The 7,940-nt window shown below is 49.7% G+C and overlaps 1 protein-coding gene and 1 long non-coding RNA gene across 2 annotated transcripts in view; one reads left to right on the top strand and one right to left on the bottom strand.

The window, feature by feature from the left end:
• LOC109395805 (uncharacterized) overlaps positions 1-7,940 on the bottom strand; it is a 426,818-nt gene that overhangs the window by 99,898 nt on the left and 318,980 nt on the right. The gene's annotated exons all lie outside the window — the stretch shown is intronic.
• LRRN1 (leucine rich repeat neuronal 1) overlaps positions 777-7,940 on the top strand; it is a 35,863-nt gene continuing 28,699 nt past the window's right edge. Inside the window, exon 1 of the mRNA XM_019667130.1 lies at positions 777-860. The gene's annotated coding sequence lies outside the window, so the exon portion shown is untranslated. The remainder of the gene's footprint in view (positions 861-7,940) is intronic.

Below are 7,940 nucleotides of genomic sequence, written 5' to 3'. Positions count from 1 at the left end.
CCGGACAGAAACAGCACAAGGCGGCGCGCCGGCCGGGCTTCAGGGGCCGGCGCGGGGGAGGGTGGTGCCGGGGCGCGGAGTCGGGCGGGCAGCGGGGCTGGTCCGGAGCACAGGCAGACGGAGGCGGCCGGCTGCGGGAGGAAGACGGGGTGATGCGGGAAGAAGACGGGGTGATGTTTGGCGGCGGCCTTGTGGGTCCAGGGCCCGGGGGCGCGGTTCACAGGGCACTGAGTGAGGGCAAGTCCGAGCCTGCGGTGGAATCGACTCCACTGTCGGCGGTCTAAGTGGGGACAGACCTCACCCTCAGGTTTGCAGCCCAGGAGGCTGCCAGGGATGATGAAATACCAGGGAAGCCGCGGTCCGAGCCCGGGCTGGGCTCCCCGCGCGGCCGGGTGGGCAGCCAGGAAAGTTTGCCAGCGAGTGTCCTTTGTGCTGCGTGGAGAGGGGTGTGGGCAGCCGCCGACTCCGCGGAGGGAGCCCTTGCCTGGCGGGCTGGGAAGATCCCGCCGCGGGGAGGGGCGCCGTGCACCCGGGACAGGTGCTGGAACGGGTCCTGGGACAGTGGGTGGCTAGGGACCCGGCCTGGGTGCGCCAACCGGGAGAGGGCCGGCTGTGGTGCCTGCCCTGGAGAGGGGGATCCCCACCTGCTGGGGTCACCTCTGCAGCCGGGCACCAGGAGCAGGCACTGAGTGAGTGAGTGGACGCCCCCGGGGGGTAAATGATTTTGAGGCATTTGAACCACACAGGTAAAGGCCGAGAGTCCAGGAACATGGACCCTTCTGGAAATCTCATGCCGCCACCAGCATTCTCATTCCCAGACCCAGACGATAAAGGAGAAATGGGGTTCCTCAGGGGGACAGGTACTGCTGACTCCGGCTTTGGCTTGTAGGGTTTCCGAAAGACAGCATGTTGTTTTGTTTTTGCAATTTGCTTTGCCCCGGCGGTCTAAATAATGAATATTACTCGGATATGCACCTGATTTACTTTTAAGAGCCAGGACTAGAGGGGTGGAAAGTTCAGGAAGGTACTTGGGTCCTTAGCCGTCTAGAGTAAAAGTGGTGTTGTTGGCCCTGGGGCCTCGTGTGTCCCCAAGGCTCTGATCTGCATGCAAATGTGAGCGAATCCTGGCAGATGTCTGGCCTCATCCATTCACATGGAGGAATTTGAAAAGACAAGGCGTCCTTAGTTAACAATAGACCTTAAGAAAATGGAACAGGGCCGCAGTGTGAGTGTTCCTGCGTGGGAATTCCATCGCTTGCTGACACCTTTTTTCAGGAGCGAAATTCTCTGAGCTGTTGTGTTGGAAACTCAAAGTACTGCTCGCTGGTTACCTGGTTGTGTTTTGGGGCAACATTCAGGCTGATGTTCTGAGCTGGTGAGGAAAGTGTTTATGTGAAGCAGGCAGTAACTTTCATCCACTTCTGGTGGTTTGGGGTGATCTCTGAGTTGAGCCCTCAACTTTGAGAGTTGTGTTTTTCATTTTGTAATTCCACCTCCTGCTCACAGCTGCTCTCAGTCCTCGGAGATGGACAATCTAGGGGGAAAGAGTTGTCGCTGACCCACATGAAGAGCTCGCTAGGATGTTCACCGTCTGGTCAGAATTATTTTAGTTGTAAAGGCACCAAACTTGCAGAGCTGCAAGTGATGAAACCACCAAGTTCCCAGTCACCTGAGAGGTTCTTAGGCCACAGGACAGAACAACGGATGGGGAGGCAGTCATGCAATGACCCGAAAGCAGGGACATGTGTGCTTCGTCTCCACTAGCTAATAGACCACTGCACCACTCACCTCCTGGGCTGTGGGCTGTACGTGAGCCGGGGGTTTCACCTACTCACAAGCCAGCCGAGTGGCCTCTTTTGTCCTTCTCAAACACTGGAAGGAAAAAGAATCATTCACTGAACAGCATTCACCGCTGTAGTCTATATATTCACTGAAAGGGACATTAAAATACAACCAGAAAAAAATTTATAAAGGCAACATTGTTTGAGGGCACAGGGTTTGGGAGGGAGGGGTGGGCAACAGATGTTCCTCTGCTATTGTACATATGTCCTTACGTTATTTTTGCTGGTTCAGTGACTTTTACACATACGGCAGGACTTTCCCAGGAGGTGAAAAATTAAGTCAAGTTTAAGGAAGAGGATGTTAGATAGCCAAGATTACAGATTCTCTGTCTCAGAGCTGTTGAGAACCCAGAAAGTAACGAATCATTATAATAAACTCTTATGCGACTTAGGCCTGGGATTCTGTTTTCAGTGTGGATTGAAGGCTAACTGGAAGATACAGTTGACATTTCTAAATGAGGTTATAAGCCATTTTATGGTGAAGTTATCACCTAGGTATTTTTAAACAAACCTTGTAACTTTAAAATGCCCCAAGCCTCACACTGGCAAGAACTTATCTTTGATGAGCATCCTGCCTGCATGACACCTTCATTCTGCCGGCTAATGGAAGGGAAGATGAACGTTCAGCTCTTGGTAAAGAAAAGTAAAGAAGGACTTATTATTAGGAAAAAAGCACCCTGCTAAATAGGATCTTAGACCAGATCCAACGGCAGACTCTGGATTGAAACAGTAACACAAGTAGCTCTGGGTGGGGTCTGGGATCCCCCCAAAAGCAGGGGAGCCATCATTGATCTCTCTGGTTAGACCCTTGGAAGGCTGGCTTCGTGCCCTGAACTGCTGGAGAAATGAGCACGTTTTCTGAAGCAGTGACACTGATGGGCACAAACCCGGCAGGTACTAGATACGGTGGCTCTGCAGAGTTACAATGCTCCTTCACAAGCCCGCTGGGCAGGACTGTAAATAATCAGAAAGGTGGGCTTTTTATGCCACCGCCAGTAAGCCATAAGCTGTAAGGAGGATAAATTACAGGACCTGGATGCCATTTTTTACTAGGCTTTCAAATGCTGTCTTATCATTTGTTTTTAAGCTACAAAGTAATATTCTTTGAATGATTCTATTGAGCAGTAATGTAAGGCTGCTCAAATATTGTGTTTAATTTCCAAAATTGTTATGCTGAACATCTATTTTGGGTTAAGCCAATCTGGAGATAAAGCATATTCCATTTTAGAATCATATTTTGGTTTCTGGGAACAATGGAAGTAGCTTTAACTTATGAATAGAGCTTTGATTAATATTTTATTCAGGATGAATTTATAATTACATAGATGAAGTCAGGAAAACATGCACTGTCTCTTATTTTGGCTCAAAGTGCAGAATAGAGACAAAGGATAAACGTATCTGTAAAATCCAATACTTTAGTGACCAAGGGAACCATTCGTCCTACAAACCTTAAATAGTTTGCTTTTAGAATTTTCTTGTTTTAGCCCATTATCGTTCACCTACTTTATGGGTTTATTACAGGGCACAGCCTCCATGTCTCGAAACACAGACAAATGCATAATCAATGGCTTATTGACAGTGCAACTATAATACATGGGAAAGTAATATAGACTCTATTTCCAGACATTATGGCCACCCCATAGGACTGTTAACTATATGATTCAATAATTAAAACACATACCATTTTATGTTACAGTGTTTTTCTAAAGGCAACAATATGTAGGCTGACATATTGTATTTTTACTTTTTGACTATTTCCAAAAGGCCTAGCAAAGATAAGATGCTATTAGCAATTATGTCAGTTACCTGGTCAGTAAGTGAGCTGCTATCTAGTCCTAGCTGGGTGACCTTGAATCAGTTCCCTCACCCCGCCACCCCTCGGTTTCCTCAGTCCTAACATGACAGGGTGAATGGGGCAGGAAGGACTAATTACATTAATCAGTGAGATTAGGTTTGTGGGAGCTATGCCTCCAGTCCCACAAGGAGCCTAAACATTTAACTTGGAGGGAGCCATTATAACCTTAATACACTGAAAATCCTCCCCGAGATGCACAGGCTTAACCTTGGCAGTGATACCCGCCAAAGGTCTGCCAACTCTGGCTGGGGGTCCCCTCCTCCATACATGCTGCTGCCTTCACTTCCAATGTTCAGCTCTGAAACCTGAGAAGTGAAAACTGCTCCTCCAGTGGCTTATTACCTTCCATTTACACTCTTTATAGCTCAGACCTGTTATTTGAAGGTTCTGGTTAATAGAAATGGGTTGTAATTTTCTGACCCAGGCCATCCTGGCTCACATCTATTACGACACTGGCCGCCATGTGGACTCCACAGCTGTCCCCTCATTTGTGTATGAAACAAACACAAATCGGTGGCATTTTCTGGTTACTGTAGTGACATTAACAAAATACATGTGACATGACACACGTGAAAGGGTTTTGTGGCAGATATTTTGTAGACCTGGGGGTCAAGAACAACTGTTTAAAGCTGAGAGAGCACATACGTTCATCTGCCATTTTCTGGAGTCACCGTTTCAATCGTGGGAGGGTAGCCACCCTACAGTGGTGACCAGGAAGGGGCAACCACAGCCTCTGGCTGGCAGAGATGACGAGGGTGACCCCTGCATCAGCACCTGGCCTCTGCAGCACGATGCCCCTTACATACTCATTTCAAAACATTAGCTCTTCCCATTTAGGACTGTGCTTTGTGAGATAACGTATCAGTGTAGTCCATTTCCATTCATACAGGAACAACTGGGCAGCACCGGCACTGACATCCACCTCAGCATGACCCACAAGACAGAAAAATCAGTTTGCACTATTAAGCAGTAAGCACAGAGAACATCTTCATTTAGGCAAACTAAAACAGCCTGACAAAGAAAGAAAGGTTGCTTAATTGGCTTCATGCCTATAATTTTTCCCTCCAGAAACAAAAAAATGTTAGCATGGCAATAAAGAATATCATTAGCGTGCATTGTTATTTCACAACAGTGATAAGTCTTCATTTGCATCCATAATACTCACTGCAAACAAGTACTGTACAGGGAGTCGGGAAGGCACAGACTCACTTCCCAGCTCCGACGCCAAGGACCAAATGTGTGACCTTCGCGATGTCCCGAACCCTCCTGGTGCCTCCCATCCCATCCGTGTGGTGTTTGCGTTTGGAAGGATCCCAGCCTGCTGGGAGGTGTTTCTAGTAGTTTCTAGTATGCCCACTACAGAGAATTTGATCTCTGCCCCAAATGCCATGATCAAATGGCGAGCGAAAGGTTGGGGGGGGCACAGCCATGATGCTCTTTCCAGCAAGGTATTTTTATGGAACCTAATCCCACAGCTAAGAGATTTTTGTTATTCTTAAAAAAAATTTCTCCCCCTAATATGACAATTTCCCATCACCTCACCTGGGCCCTCTGGAGGGAAAGAATTTTACCTGGGATAGAGGAAGCTGCCCATGATCATGGAACACTTATCCACCCAATAAATACATTCTGAGCACCGGCTGTGCGCCAGCCATTATAGGAGATACTAAAGCCAAAAGAAATTAGCTTGATTTTTCTGCAGCTTGTACATTAAATCCATTGTAAGCATTTCGTTTCCATCAATCATGGATTCTTCTACAAATATTTATTGAGAGCCCAGTGTGGAAAAGGCACTCAGCTAGATCCAGCACAGAGGTTCCCAACCAGGGGAGATTTGGCCCCCCGGGGGACATTTGGCAATATTTGGAGGCATTTTTGTCAGTTATTGTCACAACGGAGGGTGAGGATGCTACTGGCAGCTCGTGGGGAGAAGCCAGGGGTGACGCTAAACATGCTGCAATGCACAGGACAGTCCCCACCACACGTCGGTGGTGCCGAGGCTGAGAAATCCTCGTAGCGGCCCTGGCTCTGTCCTCAGTGAGTGTAAGTCGGGGGGTACAGAGAGGACACGGGCAGTGACGTGCTGCGGTGGCAGAAGTGCGAGCTGCAGGATGGACCGAGCCTTTGGTCCCATCCTGGCTGCAGCCGAGGCTTTGAGAAATGTCCAGGTTAGTTCACAGAACAGGCCATCACCTGGAACAAGGTGTTCGGCAGGAGACCACTGTGGACCTAATCTCGCTGCGCATCGCGAGTTCGGTGGCTGGTTGAGAAAAGGCAGACTCCTTAAGTTTGTTGTGAACTCTAAACTGGGGATGGAGCTGTTAACTCCTTGTAGGACGCATTCAGAATCCAGAGTGTCTTAGGGAGGCGGGAAACCAAACCAAACTCAGGCACGAGAGACACAGGCTGGTACAAGCTGCGTAAAGAGGAGACCGGGCCGAGCTGACAAAGCGCATAAGACCTCATGTTTTCCAGCTTCGGAGCTGGCAGATTCCTTAACGCGCATATGCCTCTCACTGGACCTGGGACAGCCTTCTCCCCTTTTTCAGTAACTAAAGGATCAGGGCCAAGGAGAGGTTCAGTGTGACCTTGAGACGTCACTTAACACACCCCTAAGGTTGAGCTGGGCAGGAAGAGGGACTGCCCGTTTCCTCCTCCTGGCGCCCACTGAATGTGGGTACGGTCACACATCTAGTGAGAGCCCTGAGCCTCCGTGAGGCCCGTGGCTCCCTGCCCCTCAGACCAGGGCCCTGACCGCTCGCCGAGGCTGCCTCCCAAACCGTGTTGTCAGACAGGTAATGATATGACAGAGACGCGGCACTGGAGCTCTTGGGTTACCAAAGACAGCAAGGAGCTGGGATGCATCGACTAAAATGTGTCATGCAGGGAAATTTAGGCTGGGTTTCCTAAGACACCCAAGGACTAATCAGACTTTCTAATATCTAGAGCTCGCTGACCTTAAAGCTTAAAAGATATCCATGACAAGCTGGGGAGAAAGGTTCAGAGGGGAGTGAGAGTGAGGCTAGGATCAGAAAATGAGGGAACCCAGGACATGTGGAAGGAACCGAGGCTGTGGTGCCTAGAAGGGGTGCACCTGTGCTGTGCTTTGGAGGTTTCATCTTTGCCTCTTTCTTTGCGGGTGGGGTATTTTCACTTTCCTCCCAGAGAATGACAACCAACGTGGACATACACACACGTGCACACACCACAGGAGACGCACCAGATTCCATACTGAGAAGTTCATCTTGCACATCAAAATGAGTTTTGGAGAGAGCCTTCTCTCAAGGTCTGAAAAATGTACTGCCTTGTCACTCCTCTGGGGTGGTGTCATGTTTCCTCGTGAGGAGGAGGAGGAGGACCGAAAAGTTGCAAGACCGACCACTCAGGATTTTTTTCATCTTCCTAACTGTGTGATTTCCAAGCTCATGAGCAAGAGTGACACAGGCCGTCAGGCCGTCCTGAGACCCCTGAGAATGCAACCTGCGCAAACTCATCAGACCATGATGGAGCCTGGAGACGCAGGCGGGGCAGTGAGCTGGATGTGCCCACTGCTCTTCCAGCTGACCAGGGTTCTGAGTGGTGAGGACAACATGCAAGGCAGACGCCCCACAGGACCAGTTAGCTCTGCTGCGCCCCTGGGGACGGCCTAGCCCTGGAATCCCAGCCAACCTCCTCTCACACTCATCACCTCATTTCCCCTGGGAGGCCAGGTGACACACCTGGGTCCTTCAAAGCCACCTGAAGGGAAAACACAGAGCACGTGGGCAGACGCTGGTGGGATGCTTTCTCCTCATGTATTCAGGGCAGCGCTGTCAAAATAGAAGCCTAGTGAGGAAGTTTCCAAATGCATCTCCCTCAGGGTGAGCAGTGGATGAGAGACTCGCTCCATGGGATCAACAGGGAAACCTTACGGAGGCTCCCACATCACACCCCCAGAGCCCACCATGCGTAGTAGCAGTGGGACAAATGGCGTCCCAATACTGGGCCTTTGCAACGTGCCGGGAACCATCCCACACGCTCTATGCATTCCCTCGTTAATCCTTACACCAGCTCTAACATAGACACCCTTTTACAGCTCAGGAAACTGAGGCACAAAGCAAGCAAGCCACGTGCCCAAGGTCACACAGCTAGGATGTACTTGGTAAACATCTGTCAACAGAATGAATAGACATGTTTTAGAGGAGAGAGTCCTTTAACCGGATTCTGTTTCGAGCAGTCCTGCTTTCTAGGGAGGGCGCTTTTAA

The sequence above is a fragment of the Hipposideros armiger genome, unplaced genomic scaffold (assembly GCF_001890085.2).
Source record: "Hipposideros armiger isolate ML-2016 unplaced genomic scaffold, ASM189008v1 scaffold_483, whole genome shotgun sequence".
Taxonomy (NCBI): Eukaryota; Metazoa; Chordata; class Mammalia; order Chiroptera; family Hipposideridae; genus Hipposideros; species Hipposideros armiger.
This window is presented reverse-complemented; position numbering and strand designations above follow the sequence as displayed.